Raw genomic sequence first — 24,638 nt, 5'->3', positions numbered from 1 at the left:
GACACTCCCAAAGATGATTTGGGTATGACGCACAGGTTAGAACATTAAGCACTCCTGAGATGTTCAGATGAAAAAATTGTCTTCTTTCTTATGTCTTATTGAAATATACATGTGGGGCATTGTCACCGTTATCCCCAGAGAACGGCGAAATCACGACATCAGGTCAGATGATATGGCCGAAGCAACCTCGTTTAATCACCCATACCTTTTATAGCATGGTTCACAAAAGAGAAATTACATGATTGGCCCATTGACCCATCACCTCTCAAGGAGATAGTTTGAGCAGTAACACACCCATTTCCAAATATTATTCTTAAAGAAGGAAAATAATTTTCACAGTTCTCATAACAACCTGCAGGTGCAGAAATGGTTTACATTCCCTCAAACTGTTGTCCATCCAGTTCACATGAGAACAAAAGCTTTCACAGAGAAGCTGTGAGAAGCTGGATTTCTCTAACTGCCCTCTCATGAGAAAGAAAAGTTTCACAGGAAAATTCCTCTGCCGGCCCTTGTTAGCATCCACAGGGGATAAATGCAGGTCATTTCCTACTGGTATAGAATCAAATATATCTTGTCTTTATTATCATTGGCATACTCTGGCCAACATTATAAATTCTAGCTGTTCAAATCATTTTATTACCTAGATTGAAGTCTTCTAAAGTGTTGAAGTACTGCAAAAATAACACATGTAGTGTTAATTGGTTAGTGTACTGGGTTTAGATGACAGGGAGTAAAGTAGGTGAATCTATCTTTCTGTTTTGGTTTTTTTCCTAGAATACTTTAGCTCTCAACTTGAAGTTATATGCTATTTTGAAACAGGATTTTATTTTTACCAAGTAAATAAACACTGCATGGCAACAAATCCAAGATTCCCTAATCCTTAAGGAGAGCAAACCACCAGCATACATATAGCTCAGTGACATGGATACTGGCCTAGCAGTCAGGAGGTCAGCACACCACTCCTGCTCTAAATATTTGGCTGTAGTAGGAACATATGTCACTTCCTTTGGAAGGGGGCCAGAGCTAACATTGTCCTTTCCTGGGTCACTACTCTGAAAATCATGCTCAAGAAAAAGATACCACTCTTCATATTTTGAGGAGTTTCCAGCATAGGGAAACAATGAAAATCTGGTCAGGAACAGCATGAGGCAAGTGAGGAATACTAGTTGAGGAGGTCATTTTCGGCATGCACAAATATGTCTGTCCCATACCAAACTAAATCTCAGAATAAAACAAGTGAATGAACAGTCCATGCTGTGGAACCAAGAGGCTCAAACTCCTGTTCATGTTCACAAAATCCAAAAGCTATCTCAGTACTTCAGAGACTCTGAAACGGTGCCAGAATTTTCTTAAAAGAAGAAAATGAAACATGGCATTCAGCAGCAACATTCATTGCATGACAAACAAATCACTTGTATGACTTTAAAAGGCTTTTAAAAGAACAAGAGGCCTTTTTTTTTAGCTCTGTAAGATTACTTAATCTTCCAATCCCTGTTGAAACACAGTTTGAAATGTTTGGTTTCATATTTCTCAGAAGTCATATATTTTAAGGGACAGAGAAACTTTATTCTGAAAACATCTGTTATGAAATGAAAGCAAGTTCAAGAAGTCTTTTTCCCCTAGTGTTTCATAGCAGTAGGCCTGAATATACATATAACTTCCATCCCTCTCTCACGAATTTATGTCAGCTTTAAGAAAAATTATGGAACTTCGCTTCCTAACTGTATTTGGAAGTTTATTTTCTTTTACAGATTTAAGTCTTAAAATACAAAATTTTTTTTTTCACTTGGCTTTGAAGACTAATTATTCTGAAAATGTTAATGAAATCTAATAAAAATTGAACAATATAATGAAGTACTGCAGTAATGGAGGGTGTTCGTTAAAACTTTAGCCAAGGCAAAAACCAAGAAAAATAGAAGGTGTTTTCAATCTATATGTTATCGTGATGGAGCTATAAAGGAAGTTTTAAAGTTTTATTTAATTAAATGCTTAAAAATTCAGTAGTTGTTCAGATCCTACCAATCTTCGCTTCAATTTAAATAAAGATATATATATGTACTGAATAGCTTGGATATTATAACCTAACAAAAAGTGACAGAAAGAGGATGTGTTTTCCTCCATACATTAAAGGTTATGTCAGAGAAGGAGATCTTTGTGAACCATATTAGTACTTTAACAAATGGAAGTCAACTGACCATGACAGCATCCCATCATAAAACTGGGGGAAGAAAACTTTCTAACAATCAGATCAGAAATGTTCTGGAACAAGCAAAAAATAATTCAGGGAAAATTAAATTCCCAGCTATAGTACTTTGGTGATGACATAGAACTGACTCAGGAAAGGAATACATGATGTCCATGAGTAACCTAATAGAAATTAGGAATAGCAGTAGATATATGGATCAATAGAGTTGATGTTGTGCAGTTAACACCCACAATATATGAATTTCAAGGAGGTGTGTTGCTTTCCGCGGAGGCTTTGCAGTGCTGGAGCGCAATGCCGTGACCTTCCAAAAGTGTCTCCTCAGCAAAGCCACTCGGCAGGACCAGCACACACTCACACAGGCATGCGCACACACACACACATGAATAGCTCCAGTAATATGAGTCGACAGCAAAGAGGCAGGAAGGCTCTCCGTGTAGAGCTCCACGGATGGAGGTTTATTGCAACTGCACCATGAAGGGATCCAGTGACGAAGACAAAAGACAATGGAGGGTCCAGGTTCAAGTACGGGAGCGGATCAAGCATCAGAGACCAATGATCTGAGGGCACAGGGCCAGTACAAAGGCGGGACTGGGGAATGGGAGCCAATGGGGAAGCTCTGGGAGAGCGGCGAGGGGCAAGAGCCAATGGGGGGAACCTGGAGTGGAGAACTTTCTAGGATATGAAGCATATAAGATAACAAAGAGGCGGGGCAGCTAACAGCCAACCAGGGAAACAGAACCGGGGTAGATTAACATAGCAGGGCATGTTTCCAGCACTCTGGGGGAAGCCTTTTCTGTTCACCCTAACCTGGGAGGATGTGTGATACCAGGGACTGTCTCGCCAGTGGACTTTCTCTGTTCCTTGTATTGTAGGCTCACCGGCCACCACAGAGGTGTTTCTGAATCTCCCTACCATAGTTCCAAAAATTGAATGATGATTAGCCATTGCATGAAATGTTAGCTGGGCATGTATTTTCCAGATTAATTTACTCTAAATGTATTCTTTGTGTTCTCTGATGCTCCTCTCCCTCCAAATGTGAGTATGGAAACATTTGCAAGAATTCGTTGAAAAACAGTCTGGTATCAAAGTAACAATCCACTAAATTTTGACAGTGAAACTTGCATATAGATATTTAAATTAATTTTTTTTTTTAATTCTTCCATAGCACCATAGATGCTTCAGAATATGTGTTCACATGTAACAAGGTTACTACTCAGTCTACTAACTCAGTTGGAAAAAGGCATTAGTAGAAGATATACAAGGCCTTGTGGTGTCCCAAAGTTGAAATATATTTTATGAAAAGTGATGGCTATCAGAGTCTTTTCAACCGTGAACATTGCATAATCGCAGTTTTTATTCTTGTCCTATTAGAAGGGTACTCTTAAACATATGTAAAAATATCATTTCTATAACTTGAATGTACTTTCATGATATAGATACAAATCTAGATACTAATTGGAGCTAAGAGGGGACTGCAGGAAATCAAATCATGGTGGTTTTCTTGATTTTCAAATGCATTTTTTTGAAAAAGGCAACCTAACTCTTCACAGCATTAATATCTATGAGGAATGCAGTTTCATATGTAAGCATTCCTTCTCCATTTTGACTGCATTTTATATTATAATTGATAATGCAAAATAATAGTATTAGTTTCCTTTATAAAACATTAAAATTGTATATTTAAACATTTTCAGTAGTCTCTTCTTCTCCTTATTCCCCTGCCTTCAAAGCACATACTGACAAAATCAAAATCAATTTTATGAAGTGTTTTGATCTTGACAGAAATGCACTGTTCTGTGGAAAAGGGCCTGACAATTTTTGTCTAAGCTCTTCTGGTTAAGTTGCTGAACTTGCATCATCAGCCACAAATTATAAATTCTTCCTGATCAATCTTTTGAAAAGTTATAGTAGATTTAATCTGCAGATTAACATAGATTCCTGCTACCAAGAGACCCATTACAACTGTTTCATAAACACAGTTACCAAATCTCTACAAGCCATTTAAATTAATATAATGATAAAAGGTAAAATATAATTTTAATGAAGCAATTAAATTACCATAATCCTATCAAGGACAAAGCTGATGAGATGCAAAAGTGTCCTACATGGGAAAGTACACACAAACAGACACTTATTGGTAGGTCTCGTTCAAATGCTAGATGATTTTAGGATTTTACTGACATCATTAAGGCAGCACAATCTTATGCCTATTGTTCCCTAAATTTACTTAAATTACTGTTCTGAGAAGAGCTGAACTTCTTGAAATTTGATGTGGGGAAAATGAAGAGGAAAGAATGGTTGATAACTCTTTGAGGAAGACAAACAGGATACTTAGAAAGAAATTCATTGCAAGTTCATCTCAAGATTAATTTCTGCAACAAAACAAACCATGTCATATGTCAAAAACACAAATATGAACTTCTCTGAAATAATTGTAAACCTCAGTAGAAAACCCATAAGAATTTCACTTTCTTAAGATAGGATCAGCACCCTTTCATTATATATCACTCTGGTTCCATAACACAGTGTCTGCCTCTGGCTTCTGACCCACCATGACAGAATTCTGCTGAAAACCTAAAGCAGGGACATTCCCACATTATTAACGTACTAATGTTTAAATAAACTCCAAACTTCTTTACATTTGATTTGATAACTAGTTCATTGTGTGGTGTATTACTTATTTGCTTACAACAATTATGTTTCTTAGTATTTATTATTGGATTAAATCGATATTTAACTTTAAGTTAGGCCATACTCATAGCTCATCCCCGTTCCATCACCTACTAGAAAAAGCATGTAAACCCAATACATCTACTAAAAGTGTTTTTATAATTTTAGTAGCAGCTAAGTGCTTCCACTAACATTAAAAGAATGACCCCCAACAGACTTCTTTTGTTCCCCTCTGGAACATATTGACTCATGTTCAAAAGCAACGTGGCGTGGGACTGACAGGTGCAAAGTGATTCTATGTGTCAAGCTCAGCTTTGTAAGTCACCTGATGGAAAGGAGTGGTGTAGTTGAAGAACTCTTTCAGGTTTGCTCTTAAGCTTTTCACAGCAACAAAAGCATGGCAACCAGATCTGCGTTCACAAGAACCCAAGTGTTTTAAAGCCTGCCCTTTTTTTTTCTGTTTTGCACCACAAAATCTCTTTATTCCATTGAATTTTCTCTGATAGGAGCCAGCAAACTGGCAGAGCTGTCATCTCTTAGCGTCTTTCTTTACAAAATCAGAGAAGCAATTAACAAAGCAGAGCATGTGCCCATACCACTTTATTCCTCTCTATTGTTTTCTCTTCACCACACAACAGAAATCTACTTCTGGAATAATGCATCCATACCATATAAAGAGTTGTGGAATAGCTTATTATGAAATACCTATGGTATTTCCATGTATTGGTGTCTGATTGGCTCCTCCAGGGCTCAGTACTATGACAAAATATATGCTGTTGTTGGCTCGGTGGAACATTTCAAGTAGTTTTAATTTTCTCTCTTGTCAGTTAGCAAATATATATGGAGTTACATGCTAAGACGTGGGTACACAGAGCTAGATCCAAAGTTGAAAGACAGTTTTGGAAACAGTGCTTTCCAAAAATAAACCCAAATACTCTTTGAACTTCAGAAATATTTCTTTTACGTTGCCCAATCTTCCATTTCCATCTGTTAACTAAAAACTTTAAAGAGTGGATATACTGTGAGTATACCACTAGATTTGCCTATGCTAGCACCAGTCCCATGAGATAAATCTTCCAAAAATTCTGTCTTTAGTGCCACTTGAATTCATTAAGGGCTAAGAGCACTCATCTTTCTGCTTCTGCCTGAGAGTTAACAAATGCATTGGCATTGATCACAGCTACTCAGCATTGTTCACTTCCATAGGCATGCATCCCAGGCACTGCACATCTATTTCATATTCTGAGCTGTACAGATGTAAAACTTATAGGTTTTGTCTTGCTGATTTTGTACTCTGTTGTTCTGCTAGCCTGCAGTTTATTTTAACTGCTTCATAATTTATTAATACCATTTTTCTCTAATCCTCCTTCAGCAAACACAGCAGGGTAGCCTTCATTCAAGCAAAAGTCACAGGATTCCTCTTAAACTCTGCACCTACACAAAAATAAGCTTTTAAAACCTCATGGTAGAATTAGATTTAGACTTGGGGGTTTAGGGCTCATTATTCAATACTTATTGAGGCAGAAGTAAGATTTTAAACCAAAATGAACTCTGGGAATCGAATAATTACCTTACTTCTGGTATGACTGTGGAAAGCTATTACACACTAGCCTATTATATTTCTTTGTTGCACCACTCTACATTTTCAGTAAGTTGTACTTTTTTGTGCAGAGAAAAACTCTTAAGCAGATACATTGAAAAAGAGCAGATGTGTTCGCAGACCAAATTTTCCATGCTCTATTTTCCACAGTGTATGCTTTTTGTTTATGGAAGTAGGAGGCATAATTCAGTCAATGGATGGAAAAGGACATGACTATCCATAAAAATCCTAAATCCTATCTGTTTAAACACTTACTGGGAAGGACAACTCACTTTAAGGTATTTTCTTTAGTCTGCTTTTGCAGCTATAATTTGTATAACCTTCTTCAAAAATTAATATCTTTTAAACCCACCAGTCACCTTTATGAGTTGAAACTTGCAGGGATTAGGAAGCTCATTCCTGTACACCTGCAACTACCAATGGGCAAGAGAAAACCTTCCCTACAGGCACTCCCTAGGGAAAGCTGTCATACAGCAATATAAACCTAAGTGAACATGTCTTACTATTTATTAAGGCTTTTGTTATCCTAAAAATGATGTCTTGAAATACTTTTTTTTTTCTTAGTATGCATAAGAAGTCAAAAATTTTATTCTAAAGCTTTTCAGAGAAACTTTTGAACATTAGCTTTTTTCAAAATTGTTTCACCACAGACTGGAATTAGTTCACAGGAAAAATAAAGATGCATTGTTTTCTTTTAGTGTGCATGTCTTTCATAGATAAAACGCACAAAAATCTATCAGAATCTCCAAAGAAAGCCTTCCACTCTGCCATTTACTGAGAAATTCTATTTTCTGCATTCATTTTAGAATGTTGTTAGTTAAAAAGATTAAGTTTAGTTTAATATCCCTTACAGTTTCCTGCCGTCACATAGTAATTCATTACCCTCTGCAATGTTTTGTGATTGATGCTATAAGGCACAATAGGCTGGATTAATCAAAGAGATAACAAGTAGATTTTCACTTCTTGAATATTAATGAATAACTGAAACTCTTATTCATTGACATTCAAAAACAGATAAAGAACCAGCAGGAAATCTGTAGCAAAGGACAACTGGAACCCAATTTCTCCCTTTAAATTAAAACTGGCAAAAAACATTTCTAGATAAGAGCTGTGTTTAATATTTATGAAGTCCAGTTTGTTTAATAACAATCTATATCAAAAATACATTAAAAGAGCATTTAGACATATAATGATGTACTTGTTTTTGTATTTTAATAACTAGAATCATCACTTATACCATAGTGGCCAGTTTGCAACTTATGAGCACTGCCTCAGTACAATGCTTCCTGCAACTTCTCTGTTGGTGAAGAAGACAGCACAGCTTTCTCTGTTTTTCAAGCAACATTTTAGAAGATACTAAAAAAGCCTCCATCTTAGGTAAATCAGGAAATGGATAAGTAAAATATACACAAATTAAATATTATATCCAAATTTCTAATTTGTATATGCACATTTTGAAACCACAAGAAGACCACAACATATCTTTAGGATATTCTGTCCACTGCTATCATTACTGATGTCAGCTTGACTTCTCCTTAGCCCTGTAAATGTCGCATTTCTGCTAGCAGATATACACCAAATATACCAACCTCTCAGTTCTCAGATTATTTCTCTTGTCTTCTTAACACCATTCAAAAATGTACTCCAGCTGTACAACAGACTGCTGCAGAAAGGTCTGCTCTGGCTGGATTGGGCAAGTGCATCTCACCAATCAGAAAGCAGTCTGGCTACATCTATAGCTCTAAATGAATCTCAGGAAACCTCTCTGAGCACTGCAAGTCATTTGTCAGTGCTTGCATTTTTAAAAATGGTCTTTAGACAAAATTTTTCCAGAGTCAGCACCGCTCAGATTGTAATCCTAACATGAGAGAACTACCCTCACAGAACAGTCATTAGCACATGCAGTTTCTTAACAGGAATACAGTCATGGGCCAGGAACTTGCACCTTATTCTTCTTAATTCCAGGAGACATCCTTAAGCTTCTACATAATAGTAATGTCAGGCAGAGTGCATATGAAGTTCTCTTTTGATCTCCATTTAACCTTATTAATATTTAATTATGTAGCTAGTATAGAAACTCAACAGGAGTGAAATGCAATGTGAGAATCCACTGATACGGTGGTTTGGGAAAAAAAGGGATTATGTATTTCCCTTTTGAAGTGCAAACTGTGCATGCTATCATTAGGCTATTAGTTATTCCTGTCACAGGTATTTCATACTGGGATACTGTGATTATATCTACACAGAGGAATAAAACAAAAGTCGATCAGGCTCAGCGTGCCAGGCTTGCTGGATATGAATCCAGCTCTCAGAGATTCCTATCCACTTGCATCCAGCACTGTTTGCATCAACTGTTAGATATCTCCCATTTTGAGGCCTGTGACCCCTATTCTCAGGTATTGACTTCAGTTGTGAACCACATCAGGGTAAGTGCACCTGACTCTGGGAAGCAGTTTCTGTGACAAAAGGAGTCCACAACTTAGGTTTTACAGCAAAGCAAGTTCTCCACAGCTGTTTTAATTATATGATTCGACTTTCAAAGGTTCTATCTATACACAAATCTCAGTATAAGTAGATTAAAATTGAAAACACCTAGGAATTTGTGAGTCCTTCTGCAAAACTGCAACTGTATTCCGTACAGTTGAAATACATCGTTGCCGATGTGAAATATTAAACACCTTGCAACCAAAATTTAAGTCATAAGAAGGAGTGATCTATGAAAAACAAACACACAGAAATGAAAAATATTTATTTTTGTATTAGCTACATGAAAGTTACAAAAATACCTGTGAAATAGTTTGTCAACAGTAACACAACAAAAATGAGATCTTATGATAAACAAATACTTTCAGTAACAAAAAGTTGTGTTGGAGCAGAAATACATCCATCTTTTCAAAATGACCAGTTATTTTCTATTCATTTTCTGATCATGCTGAAGGATCCCATCTTAACATGCATTAGGAAAAGAGCCTAAAAAAAATCACTGTAATAAATATAAGTGCCCTTCACCAATCACTTCAATATTTTATTGAAAAATATTCATATATTTTTAGTGTGTTCATGTATTTTTCCCAGTTCTGTTTAATCTGCCCATTTGTTGTTTTGCAGTCCATAAAATGATTTACAAATATTCTTGCTGTATATCTTTGGCAGTTCTTTTCATGTCTTTATTTTGTAGCATTGGAGAGTTAGAATAAGTGAGGGAGAAAGTTAACTTAAAATGCATTATTTTTTTAGGCTGAGATTGTCTGGAAACTCTTGGAATAAACTGTGTTTAGATTGTATTCTCATCTAACTGGCACATTCAGTGGTAAAATGCAAGAAGCATGCTCTGAATTTTTCATTGTTGCAAGGCATTCCTGAAGGAACAAATAGTCAGTAGGATTAGGATCTGAGAAAACAAATGTCTGTTAGTTTGGGAAAGCATCGGTGAATTACCAAAGGCTATTTAGTGTTAAAGATAGACATCAGTGTGATTTGTGAAGAGAACACCTTGATGATGAAGAGGTAAATAAAGCAACTTTTCCAAATTTTGCAGTCCAATAAAGGTCTTTCAAATGGAAAACCCTGTAATAAATGGGGTTTTTTAAATGAGATTTTTAGGAATTCAAGTATCCATTGTATGCCAATTTTTTCAAAGCTCACATAAAATGTGAAATTTCTATTGCTCTCCAATGAGTTGTGACTGGTCCAAGGAATTATCTCCCTTTCTACTTGTAGTTGCCTACTGTTAAAATGTTTAAGAGTCTGAAGAAATTCTACAGGAAAATTTTGAAAAGAAACCTTTTGCTTTTACCTGAATCAAAATTTCAACTTCATTTCAACCTGAAAGGAGTTGCTGCTATATCTATTTACTTTTTCATTGTAGAATTTTTGAGGAAGAATATGTTTCATATACATGCTATCACCATTTCCAGCTGACTATATATTGGGCGAGAATTTAATGTATAGTAAATGGGCAATGCACTTCAGGAAATACAGTTTGGTCTGTAATATGAGGCACTAAGAACACAGAAATAAAATTCCCATGAGGCACGTCAATAGCACTGAAAATGCAGACAATTTCCAAGCATTTATGTATTAAAATATTTTTGTTCCATGCAGTGTAACTCTGTTTTGACTTTTGCCTTAAAACTGGGTGAAAATATATAGGGAAATATCATGATTTAATTCCATACACAAATCTGCTTTGTTTGAGTGACTAACAGTTCTTCTCTACACTCATATGACCATGTCAGTATACCAATCAGGAGCTGACACACATTATTTGCTTCTCCTTTATTGATTTTCATTTTTCTGCACATTTTCTTTTTCTGTTAAAACAAATTCTGCATCTAATTTTATATTTTTTCCCACTCCTTTCTGCTGTCTTTTCAAAATTCCCATTTCAGTGCGTTTTCTAACTAATCTCATACCTCCTTCTGTGCTATGTCACTCCCTACACTTCAATTATTCTTTGCTGGCTACAAACATTGATGTCATTTTTCCAACTTGGTTCAAGTTGAACTGCTGATTGGCTGACAACCATAATTTGGGATAAATGTACTAGAATATGCAAGTATATTTCCAGTGGAGATACTAAAGACCATTTGAGTATCCAGATTTTTCCTAAGAGGTGGCTTGATTCTTTTAATGGCATTGCAATAATCTGCAGAATTAATCATTAATCTGTAAAATGTGCTCTTGCAACATTCAGATTTAATGAGTGTTGATTTTATAAACAGAAAATTAGGAAGAAATATGGAACTGAATTCTTTAAGCTCATATATTTGCAATATTTAATGTGATTATCATAAGAATGCTAATGGCTCTTAATTACTTCACAGCAACGAGAGATACTTTCAACAGAAATCAATGTGAGACTTTTTAAGTTCAAAATAGCTGTTTCAGATTTATTATAGTTGTTTTAAAAGTTGCTCTTTGTTTAGATTTGAAAGATGATTATTATCAAGATCATTTTCTTTAAGAAATCTGCAAGTTTGTATAGTGTTACACTATTAAATAAAATGTGTTAAGAACTTAAAGCATCCAAATAATAAAATCCTGACAGTACTCTCACTAAATGGCAACTTCTCAAAGATAATAAGCTACTTGTCATATTTTTTGATGAAAGAGTATGAAAAATGCGCTGTTCAAGAAATGAATCTCTCAAGTCCTTTCACTTTTTTAATTTTAAAAAGTGCTGGTGACATAATCCATAAATCTACAGGGTCATGTGGAGCAGCTACCATACACAGTGGTCTGAAAAAAAATTAGTATTGATGTAAATGGTTATGTCTCTATTGGCATATAGGGAACATATTTATTCTTATAAGTGCAGATTTTTATCTCAAGTCTTCATAACACCACAGGTTACTCTAAAGGAATGACATATTAATTTTTCACCTGTCATGAATATTTACTGATTTCCTGGAAGTCACAATGACAAGATATGATTCCACAAATCATTATTTCAAATGGTTCCATTTTCAGTTGCACCACTAATAAAATAACAAAAGCAACTAGCATGAGAAGAACTAAGACTTCTTCAGTGGAAGAGACTGAAATGGCCTTTTACATTCAACACATTTACTTAGACCCAGACTCAGATCTGAACATTCTGGAAGTTTATGAACTCTAGAGAGCATTGAAGTATTATCTCTAGTTCTGATCCTTCATGTGCCTTCCCAGGTTCACACTCAGTAAGCAACCTGTCATGGTTTACAACCCAGTTACATTCTGTAACTGAAATTCTTTATTTCAAAAGAGAAAAAAAAAGACTTCATGAGCAGGAGGCCTCAATGTTCTTCCTGGGCTGACGACCCAGGAATTTTAGAATAAAATATTGCAGAGAAATAAAATGCACAGGGAGAAGAACTACATAGCAGAGCAAATAAATAACCTCAAAGTTATGAGATAGATACAGGGAACCAGCAAGAAAATAAATCAGAATCCAAATTGGTCATCAAAGATATTCCTACACTCCATTTGTTCAAGAAGTTTAGAAATTAGTGGAGAGTGTGTAAATAAGACTGAGGCAGAAATAAAAACAGAAATCTAAATGGCAAGAGTTTGTTCTCTTGCATTGAAAAAGGGATTGCAAAGAAAAAAAAGGAAAAATGGAGGGAGAGAGGGGTAAAAAATCTAGATATTATTAAAAATTTTTGTTTTCTTCCCCTTCACATCTGTTATGTTTCAACTTAGAGCAGTCTCCAAAACATCAAATATTTTTTGAGGAAGACTCAATTCTTCTTGAAGAATAAGGTTCTTCCTTTGCTTTAAATTAATTGGATAACTAACGATCAGTTCAAAATTCCCATTCAGTAATAGGAGGGATTTTGCAATGAAGCAGTGAAATATATCAGTATGAGATATAAACATACTTCAGCATTCATTCGGCAAATCAAAACTCAAAAAATTTATACGGACAGGTCTTTAAACACCAAAAGCTTAGTTGGAGTGCCTAGAAAACATGACTCTGCAATGAGCAATTGTACTGGTGGTGGATGATCAAATAGAGAAAGAAACTAAGCCCAAGGAAGAGTGACTATGGGCAAAGGAATAAGGAAGGTATGTTCTTGGTAGAGAAGGACATTTTGTGCTGCTCTATGGCCAATTGCTCTTCTAACTGATGAATATGAAAAGAGGAGATTGGAGGTTAAGCATCATATGGGTATACTTTGAAAACATTCATATCCGCAAGTGGAATGGAAAGAGATTGGAGCAACTGTTCACTTCTCTCTGAAGCGGAAAAAGGGAAAAAAATTTTTTTGCTTGCTCACTGAGAGAGCAAGATACTTCATTTCTCTGCTATCCTTCATGCTGGACCATTTTTATTATGGATTTCTGAGATTTAAAGTTCTATTTTTGGTACAAGAAGAAATTCAGATAGTAACACTTTCCCTCAGAAAAAGAAATTACATTAAAAATAAAAAAAAAATTTCCAGTTTGTTTGGGGTTTATTTAATCAATCTGGATGTACACATGTAGAAATGTAGTCTGTAGTATGTAATTACCTTATTCCTTTGTAAAGTGACATTAAAATGGAACAGTGATCAATGATCAAGAGTTCTGCTAACATGTTATTCTATTTATATAGCATTTCTTATGTTTTTCTTACTAAAATTATTTTATTGGTGGTGCTGGACCATGGGCTTCCCCCTGCCTTCAGTAACACTGCAAATAGGAACAGCTATCTCTTCAAGGACTTTAGGGCACTTGATGGTTACAAGAAACTTCTGGCCTTATGAAGAGAGTTGCTAGTGTTACTTGAACAAAAGCAACACAAGATTTAAACCGGACTACAGTGAATCAACTTGAATGACTGAAAAAGATAGAAGTTAAAAATTTCCCCTAAGTATGGTCCAAGTGTTTGCCTTTGTATCAAAAAAAACCACTTTGGGGTATGCTGTCTAAACCAATTTAAATAGCAAAGGTCAGTACCTGTTAAAGCAAATGTGCACCCTTTGGGCCAGAAATGATGCTTCATAACTTTTAGGATATGCTGAGAGCACATTGTGTGTGAGGTGGTAGAGAAACACCTGAGGAGGAAGTAGTGTGTTGCACATAATTTCAGGGAGTAGAAGGTTGAGTGACCAATAAACTCAGGAATCAATGGCTCTGCATCTCCTCCCTAAAACCACCTCTAGGTATATGCTGGTGGAACGCAGTGCACTATTATAGTGCAAAATTTATGGGTGGCTAAATCTGTTCTGACTTAGAGGAATACACAAAGGGAACTGCCACTATCACTTGGACAATGCTGTGAAGGTTCCCTCCTTCAGTAAAACATGGTTTATGAAGCCTCTGTGTGTGTGTATGACGGGGTAGTTTGGCTGGTTTTGGGCACAGAGATTTCAGCTCTGCATCAAACATTTCCCACAGAACCTGCTCACAAGTTGCTGCTATTTGAGAGGCCCCTGGCATGCAACTTGATACAGCAGATCTTTCAACTGTACTTTAAATTTTTGGTAGAAATCTGAAATTATGTTAAGCACGATCAGACAAGGTACAATTAAAGCAATCACATTCCTGGCAGAGCCCACCTGTCGTCAGTGCAATGACTGTGCCAGCATCTCTGCCAACTGATAATGGCACTCCAGAATTCACACTCACAGCCCAACTCAGACATGCTCCTGCTTCTACACGGTAACCACTCAGAAATGAAATGCATGTCTGTCTCTCGCTCTCCTTTTTTTATCTCTGCTTCATTTATCTCCATTTTAAGAGCCAATAATGAGATAAATTAAGTGGTGATGCCCTTTCATTTTTCCTCATTAGGGTTGCTGGCTATTTCAGCCTTACCCCTGCTGAAGAATTATTTCAGGGATGCAGCCATCTTGCAATTCCTCTTCATTAAACTGGAGGAAGTAAAAGTATGTAAAAATCACATTGTCCCTGTTGTGTCAGCAGTCTGGACGAAGAATTTAATGGTTATAAATGGGCTGTCTCTTATAAAAATTTCTCATATGTGTAAAGGTAAACACAACTTTACAGCATTGTATATGTTTTTTCTTTTGTTCATCTCTTAGAATGCTGCCTAAAACATTTAAGGTTTGTCCAGACTTACTGCAAGTGATGAAAACTTCTTTTTTTCTGAATTTTAAAATGTGATAAGGGGTATTAACTTATTCAGCACAAGGAAGAATAAGAAACCCAAGGGTATCTCTACACTTTTCTCACATTTGAATTCCAATTCTGTCTCTAGCACTATTTTTTCCAGACAGCATGAGAACAGCCATCTGACTCACTCCACTACATTTCTGCTGACACTACAGTCAGACACAAGTATTCAAAGTGGAGTATTTTCCTGTGACAAAGATACTGTTTCATGAAAATAGGTATTTTGGAAATAATACCTGTTTGGAGAACATTTTTCTACAAGTCAGATGAAAAACACCAATTCAGCTTTTCAAAACAATGTTCTCAAATTCAAACCAGTGGTTTGATTCAGTGTATCTTGTACTATTTTGAGTGCATTGCAGTAAAGTATTTAAAAACATTAAAAGTTGAAAAATTATACAGTGTCAAAACACATAACTTTTTTTTGCATTTGTTCAGTTCTGGTGTTTTCTATGGAAATTCCAGCCCACATTCATTAATAAAAGTATTTTTTTTAAAATTGGACAGAGATTTTCTGAGAACAAGTTTCAGTACATTCCTCTCACAATCAGAAGTAGTACAGTCATGTATCACATGCCACTGGGAAAAACTACATGTTATTTGTAGTATTAGCTTTAAACCACAGCGTGTTATTCTGCCAACATGAAAAGAAAATTTATGCTTGATATTCAGGCTCATAAAAAATTGTTTTGGTGCTGTTGTTCTAATACAATGAGAAAGGAATAATTTCTGCAACTATTTGTTCTGAAGTCTAAATAGAAGCACAAAATGAAAAGGAATATAATAGAATCTAGTATCTATAATAATTAACCCAGTCGAATGTCATGACATGTTTTTGTGTTTAAAGTGCCTTTGTGTCTGTCCCTGTGCTTTTTTTTCAAAAAAAAACAAGGGGGGAAGAAGAGATATAACTAAAAACAATAAAAGGTCCTTCCTCCCTCTGAAGAGGTACAAGGATCTTATTCACTGTATGCATTGTAACAGGAACTGAGGTGCAGAGCTGGCAGTGAGAACTGCTTCGATTGTCCTGCTTTGCAATGCCAGTTGGGCAGTGGAGTTGCTGCCTCAGTCTACCTTGAAGAGGATAATCTACTTATGCTGAAACTCCCTTTCTCCTTTGTTCCTCAGTAACTACTATCCATGATAATTAGCAGACACAACCATTCTCAGCCTTATAGGTCATGGCACAAGGCTTTATAATTATTCTGCACACAGAGCAGACTTTTCTGTTCATTAGGGTCATGCTGGGAGAAAACAAGACACTTGCTGCTATTACCAGGAAAGAGAGGAGCAATACAGCAAATCTGCATCCAAATGGGTGCTGGAGTTCCACAAAGCTTTTGCCACTAAACCCTGCCATGGTCACCTAAACACGAGTCAATGGCACTGTCTAGATGTGAACACAGAAAACAATTCCACTTTCCTGAGAAGCATTTTGGAGCCTGCACACTCTGGCACTTCCAGGAGTTACTGCTGACCCTGTCCTCCCCCTCCACAATGCCTAATGGACACCTCTCACTTGAGTTTAAAATAATGTGTTCATGAAATACTGTTCATTTTATTACTGCAGGATTCATACAGACTATCCTACCTTCCAGTATCTAACAGAAGCAAGAGAGATTAGAAAAGCAGTTCCATTCCAAAGGAAGAAAAATAAATCCAACCATTACTACTTTTCATTAATCTATACCATGATTATAAATTATAGGACTGTTAAATACAGTTTGTCAGTATAATCCGTTATTTCATACCAAACATTATTTGCATATTTTGATTTCTCATTTATAACCACCTATGCTCATTCTTCACTTTTATTTGAAGTGTAATTCATTTGAAAGTCTATAACATGGATAAGAATCTAGTTTGAAATATAGACATACTTAAGCTTTATAAATTGGAGCTAGAGCAGTAAAAAGAAACATCCAGCATTTTCTTCTTTTCTGCAGGTGGACTCCAAAAACATGCAAAGAATTCACATACTTCAGAGCAATAAATATAGTAATTTTCTCTGAAACTAAAGGATTGTTAATGACATTACAAAGCAAGCAATGCTGAGAGCAATTTTATAAATAGCTAGATTTTAAGGTTTATTTTTTATGATGCTAAATCTAGCCAACAATATTAGTCACTGGCATTCATGTTTCCACCAGTAAAAAGAGGGGAAAAAATCCACCAAAAACAACAACAACAAAAAAAACCTTACCAGCACTTAAACTTCAGTAGTTATAACCAATGACACCTGCATGAGTCTTGATAAAGCTGGACTCTTCATCCTCCAAAACACAGCTAAGTATGTGAAAGCTTTCTTTCCTTAACTTGCCTGCAAAACCACTTTCAGCTCACACACTTCAAAATGAGGGCTGCACAAAACAGTAGAGGATTTGTGGGTAAGACTCTTACACCCTTTATGACAGGTGGTCATCCCATAATGTGTTACAGGTCAGACTTACACACTTCTTCCAGACTTAAGCAGAAGATATAGCCCTGATGCCTGATGTGTTTAACTGAGAAAGTTATTTCTCAAGTCCACATTTCTAGCCAACTTTAATAAAAAGGTGCCAGAATCCTTACATTCTCAGCTCACTTTGAGATCACTGGTTCCATATCTGTCCTATCCTACATAGATCCTGTTTGTAGAAGAGCAGTTGTCAAACTGAAATGATTTCAATTCTCTTATCATCGAGATTAACATAATTTCAATTAATGTAGGGGTCCACAGCAAGTTTTTCAGGTCTCTTATTACTTGTAGTAAGTCTATTTACAGTAAATAAGCAGAAATAGATACCAACTGAGAACACTTCACCTCTTTCAAAGATGCAATTAAAACCTGATGAGACAAATTAATTTATAAAGGCACCAATTTTCTTCAATTATAAAGAAAAGCTGTTTGGCTATCTTGGATCAAGATTATTCAATTTCAGGTGACTTAAAACAGATGAAAAAAGGACCTATTGATGGTTTGATTTTGAACTTCTGCTGGGCATTGCAATACTTCATTATAAAGTGGTACCTGGCAGCTCTGACAAATATATACGATCAAAACAAGTGCAAGCTGCACTGCAAAACACCAGACTGCACTAATCCTAGCAACTGCATGTCTGCTTCAGCTGAATTTAACATGCACTGTTTCTGAACATCTTTGCAGAAACCTACATGTAGGTGAAGAAAGCCTTCACACGCGTTCCCACAGTTGCCTGTCCCTGTTAACAAAACCTGTCATCACCTTCACAGTAGCAAGGAAATTGCATAGCAAAATAGCCATGGAGGATATTTCACAGACATTTCAAGTTCTCATTTAGATGTCGGCTGTTTCTGTGCCGTTAAACCTCTTTTCTGAACGGCTTGCAATGGACTAGAGTGGGTTTGCAACAGTAAATAAATGAATAACTTCACCCATTTAATGCAGAATTTAGCCCCACCATCCAGAAAATTTAGCCACTGTGTTTTTCTGTATCCTGTCAGAAAACATAGAAGAGAAGAGTATTCAGCCACAGGCAATAAAAACTTCTGAAAGGGTTTTTATGTATGATAAAAAGATACCTCACTTGCAGTTTAAGGTCATTACAATTTAATATTGGATACAATATTTTGAGTGCAGTGCTTGCCAGGATGAGCAATCCATTAAAAGAACTAGGTTTGCAAACTGAAATTCAATTTTAAAAGCTGCAAGTTGCTGATGGAAATCAAAAGTAAGTAAAAGAGCTTGACTCACAAGTTCAGATTATTATAGCGTGTTTATTCAATTTCTTCAGCAGGTGCTGTGCTTATGTTTTCAGCTTTCTTCAGGCAAAGCACCTGCTTATGAAATGAAATACAGTACGTCAGTAGCATGAGAGAGGCAAGCCTTTACTTCACTGGACTTTAACCAACATGAAGAGATAACTCTTATAATTTAAAGGTTTCCTGCTTCCTGCATGTCTTGGTGCCACAACAACATCTTCCCATTCCACAACCTTCCATGCTCATTTAGGAAATAATGTGTTCCCTTTTCTTCTGGACAGGTGGTAAAAAATTTAGGGTCAAGTCCCAGAAGAAGTGAATGCACTGCTGATGGGTAAGTATAAGAAACAGACATTACCTGAAAACAGGAGGCCCAAGTGTCTGAGGCCAGATCATGCTAAACATTCTTCCTCCCATGCAGCATGGCCAGATTACCTGATGCAGTGAAAATGAAGGAAGGGGACTTCCCTTAAACCTATTGATTTTGCTTAGGAAATTGTGGGCATATAGACTTCCCCTCCTTCTAGATGATCTTTAGAGTCCCTTCTAACCCAAACCATTCTTTCTCCCTGAAGGAGAAGCTGTATAGGACTGTGGAAGGTCTATGCCAAAGATTAGCTTGAGTAAATCCTACTTCACACTAAGCCAAGATTTCTGCCTATTTGCACTTTCTAAATCTGTTTAGAGTCAAGCCTAGACCATGATACATTATAGGAAAGCTCGAGGTTCTCCAAACCGTCCTCCAAGCTTACCATGAGTTAGCATGGGAGAAAGCACACAAACACATAAATACACTCCTCTCCTTCTAAATAGAAAATGATGTCTAGGGTGTTTCATTCCTTAAAAAACCTATATAATGTGCAAGAATGTCCATAGCCATCAAAAGAAGTGCAATTTAGAGCACATAAAATCTCACAGAGATTTTTTCATGTGAAACTTTTTGAATATTTTATACAGATCAGAAGAAAGCAGACACTGAACCAGGCACAAACAACAGGGTTTGGTTGCTCTCTCTGGGGGTATCCATGACCTGCCTATGCCAGGCACCATTGGTTCCATCCAGAGCTGGCACCAATAAAGACCCCCTACCACGTCCCAAAATTCTCCAGGCAGGGAGCCTGTGGCACCTCTGCAAAAAGTTGCCACTGCGAAAGGAGCTCGTGGCTTAGGCTGAACATGAGGGAGAGAAGGAAAGGTGTTTCCATAAATATTTGCTATCTTTGGGGTCTTTTTGTGTTGCTTTTTAGCTTCTCGCTCTCAATACACAGATCAGTAATTAAGACTTTGTGTTAACTGGCAGTAGATTAAATTGCGAGAAGTTCCCCAAAGTGAACTGGCTGTTCACTGTGTCTGTCTTTTTTCCTGAAAGCCACTCTGTAAACAGAACCTAATCACATGGAAATAATACATTTTCAAAATGCAAATATCAAACACTTCCTTATGAAGCATATATACTTCAGCTAGGAACTGTGTATGTAAGCTCATATTTTGACTGGAATGTAAGGGGAGGGTATTCAGCAGACCTCTGCATGAATTTTCCCCCTTAGATGAATGATACAAAATATATTAATTTTCTTATGTTGTTTAGTGTTGAGTCATTTATTCTTTGACACTCATTGTTCACTATAAGCACTGTTAAAGTAAACTACATTAATTATACAAATGTATCAATGGCCCTTGAAATGACAAGAATTAAGCATTTTACTGATTCTGGAAAGGTAGGGCCCATTTATTTAAATTCATTGCTACATACTTAGCATAAACAAGATCAGATCTTAAGAGGATTCTCTGGATACTGACCTAACATAAGTATTGATAGTAATTTAAACAAAAGTCTCAAAAATATATAGAGTAAAATTACTAGAATTTGAATTTAATAAAGTGTGCCTTTCTACCATTTCCTTTTTCAGGTAAAGAGATGAGAGTGTAAACCAAGCTAGATGGGTGGATTATATGCATATTATTTCTGGACCACAGTAATTTTTCAAAGGTTTGGGGGGTTTTTTTGACTCATTATGCACCATTATGATTACACTTTTCAAGTACCGATTACAAAAATTACACAGATCATTAGACCAACATATAAATGGCTTGTCATGACCTTCTTAACAGTAAGAGGACCTTTAGCCTATGGAGCATGTCCTCAGATGTCAAGTGGAGTTAATTTCTCATTCACAGCAGTTAAGAATTCTGAAATTGTGTAAATAGATGCAAGGTAATTGCTTACCATAGTGATTATAAATATTTGAAACAACAGACTGTAGCAATTCCCAGTCTTCATACTTAAATATACATTATATTTAGGCCAAAGCATATAATTATTTTTGAATTCCATAATTACAGTATTGTACTGCATACTGGTGCACTGAGATGCAGGTGAACTAGAAACAGAGAACTATTAACAGAGCCATTAATCCTTATATAGCTTATGTTACATACAGGGAGAAAGAAACCACATAATCCAAAACACTTCACCCTTGCCAGTAAGTGCTAGGAGCACCAAACATTCCTTACATGAGGGCAGCAGTATTCCACACACTGAGCAACATTCATAAGTCGATATCAAAACAGTAAAGATGTTAAGAATATTTCTTTTATTCATTGCAGTAAGAATAAGCAACTTGCACGTGTATTTTATGTTCAAAAATCATTCTGAAAACCATGACTGCAACAGAAATGAAAGCCACATTCTTAAGATATGATATTTACACATAGTATGAATATTTACTTGTAATTCCTCCAGGAACAGGGCAATAATAATAGCTTTTAAACCTTGTGCAGTATTCTCTATCAATAAACTATTCACATAGTTCTCAGAAATGTCACATTAGGAAGTGACACACTTGGCAAAAGACAGTTATGTTCAAGTCAAAAAATTTTTTTAAATTGCAGATAAAGAGATATTTTACTTCTGAGTATGCTATGGTGTCATCTGGACACTACCACCTTCTTTACACAACACTACAGGGATATACTAACAGTACCTTTGCACTTGATAATAGAGAAAACTAAGAATTTAGAAAATTGAATGGTTAATACTTGGTGTGCTGAACCCAGCATCAGATAAATACACAAATGTAAGACAGGGAACAACTGTCTAGATTCTAACATTAATTAGTTAGTTAGGGTTACAGTAAGTGACAGTCTGAAAAATACCAGATAATATTGTTTGGTTGCAACATCATCTATGAGGCTTGGTAGCCATCTTCAGTACATGTTATTCCTGAGCTAGAAAACTGGACAAGTTTACACAGTATTTAAGGAAAGATGAAAAACACATGAACAGACTCCAGCATATAGCAATGAGAATTATCCTGAAAATTTTGTCTATAAGAAATGGCTAAAGGACTGCTTTTTAATTTAGAGAAGGAAAGACTGAAGGAAGATGTATTTATAATAGATAGATAGATAGATAGATAGACCTAAGCCTGCAGCAAGAGTGATGTACTTTAGATGCTGGGAAAAAAATTGTAAGAGTTAGGATGGTATAGTACTAGAATGTGATGCCCAGAGAGCTTGTAGACTCATTAAAAAGATTTCAGTCAGTTAAATAGACAACTGTAAGGTATGATATAGCTGATCTTGCCTGAAGTAGGTAACCTCTTCAAGCCCTTTTCCTCACAGTTTCTTGTGTTTTTTGATAATACCACATGCAAGTTTAATACAGTTTTACAAGCTGGGTTCTTGCAATATTTTTCTTTCAGGGAAAACAATGTATAAAAATGGTAATATTTCTAAACTGTAGCTCACCTGATTTCTGTCTGATCTTCTAGCTGTCTCTGTACTAGTAAATAAAATTAGTTAGACACATAATTTGCAGACAGTGAGGAAAAATGGTATATGTGATCAGCAGGTATTTGCACAGCTAAATTCTCTGGCTTACTCAAAAAATATCTCTGTACACATAAAGACTACTGGCCCTCGGGACCCCCAAGCCATGCTCCTGGAGACAGCCCCAGCTAGTACTGGGCAGTGCTGGTCAGAACTGGTCAGCACTGGTCCACTCCGTGTCAGGGACAGGCCAGCAGTAAGTACATAAAACAGGATGGTGCTCAAGCCACAGCATTGCTTTGGTTTGCATATTTGAAAAGGTCTATGTCCACCCAGCTTAAGAATTGAAACTTGGGAAATGTTCCAAATCACTGGAGATGCCTTCTTATCAGGAGGAAATCTCAAGTGCTATAGTTAGTGTATCAAATGCAGAACTACAAAAAGTCTCCATGGGTTATATAACAGCTTTGACCATATTACAGTTATGATGAGAAATGTGCTACCCTTCAGCAGTTTAAGAGACTCAAGAAATGCAAAACATATTGTTTAAAGTAGTATTTTCTTGCCCATCAGCCTGCTTGAAGTTTCAGCTTGCAGTGGTTGAACTAACTTACAGAGTTTCTGCTTTTCTTTATTCTATTTGTGCATCAAGCATGCAACATATGGTGTTATAGTAAGAAAGGACGTAGTGATTCCTGAAGTTTGCTTCAAATTATTCCAAGGAATAATTTGAAGCAACTGCCCTGACTTTTCCAAAACTCATACAAACCTTAAAAGGAAATAAAAAATATATTTTTTTTACCTCAAAGCTACAACTCTGCACATGAATGACATATAACTTTCTTTAGACATTCAAATTATCCAGTTACATATTCACTGCTCCCTTCATTTTTGTCTTTTAAATATTCTAACATGCAAATAACTCAATATTTTTGATTATTATTTCTTTGCTGTCTAAAAGAACCACAAGCTTAGTAAAAAAGAACAAATTCAATGTAAAAAATGTATGTTTAAAGCGTATACAAATCTGTTTAAAGAAGATGTTAAGATGTTTAAAGAATCTGTTTAAAGTAAACCTTTTACTGTAAAGTTCATAATCAAACACATTTTCATGAAGTTAAAACAAACTCTTGAAGATTATAGACTTGTTTTCTCTCAACCTGCTCCCTTCTGTTTTCATCAGTGAAACATTTTTGTTATTGTTTGTCAGTGAAATTCCCATTCTGACAGGATACAAGAAGATAAGCTGTATGGAAGTCTATTAGCACTTGGGAAAAAGTTTATGTCTAAGAAACACTGAGTTTATCAGGGACAGTACTATTGTCATAATCATAACTTAGGCGACTTCATTCCATTACATATTTTTAAATTTGAATGCCATTCATTAGTGGCTGAAACAGCATGCTGACCTGATTAAAAAAAATTAATAGAAAATGTACTTATTCCAGTTCTGCTTAAGTAAAATCCTTTTATTTCTAAACAATATTGTGCTGTTAGTATCCGCATTCTTTCATTTTTGCTAAGGAATAAATTTTCGTTTAAAGTCTGCTAAAGCCATTTTTTTTTACCTTTTGTGATGAAACTAGGCCACCAAGAACAACTGAAATAGAAAGGGGTTATTTTTTAAATAAATAGACCTGAGCTAAGACTGCAAGTTTCAGGTGCCATTAAACCAGCAATTGTTATTTTCCTCTCTGAGCAGGAATACAAGCCCTAGAAAAATTATAACAGAAAAGCAGTAAAATATTTTGCTACAATATTTTTGAGTTAGTTTTTCCTGAAAAATCAAAGGCAAATGTTGAGAGATCAATGGAATTATAGTTGTTTAAAAATAAATGGCTTTTAAGCAGCTGCTAACACTATTCATGCATTGGTTTAACTATGAAAAAATAGATAATAAAGTATTTTGTTGCATATTCAAAGAAATATATAGCAAATTAACTCCTAAAATTTGTGTTATTCAAGGAGCTGACAAAGAAGAAAATAATTTCAAATAACATCTGTGAATAAACAGATAAGCAGATTAATACAAACTCTTCAACTGATGAAAGTTATGATAAACTGTAAAGC

This window comes from Coloeus monedula (genome assembly GCF_965178545.1).
Source record: "Coloeus monedula genome assembly, chromosome: 2".
NCBI classification, from domain to species: domain Eukaryota; kingdom Metazoa; phylum Chordata; class Aves; order Passeriformes; family Corvidae; genus Coloeus; species Coloeus monedula.
The sequence above is the reverse complement of the archived record's forward strand: the minus strand, read 5'-3'. Positions refer to the sequence as shown.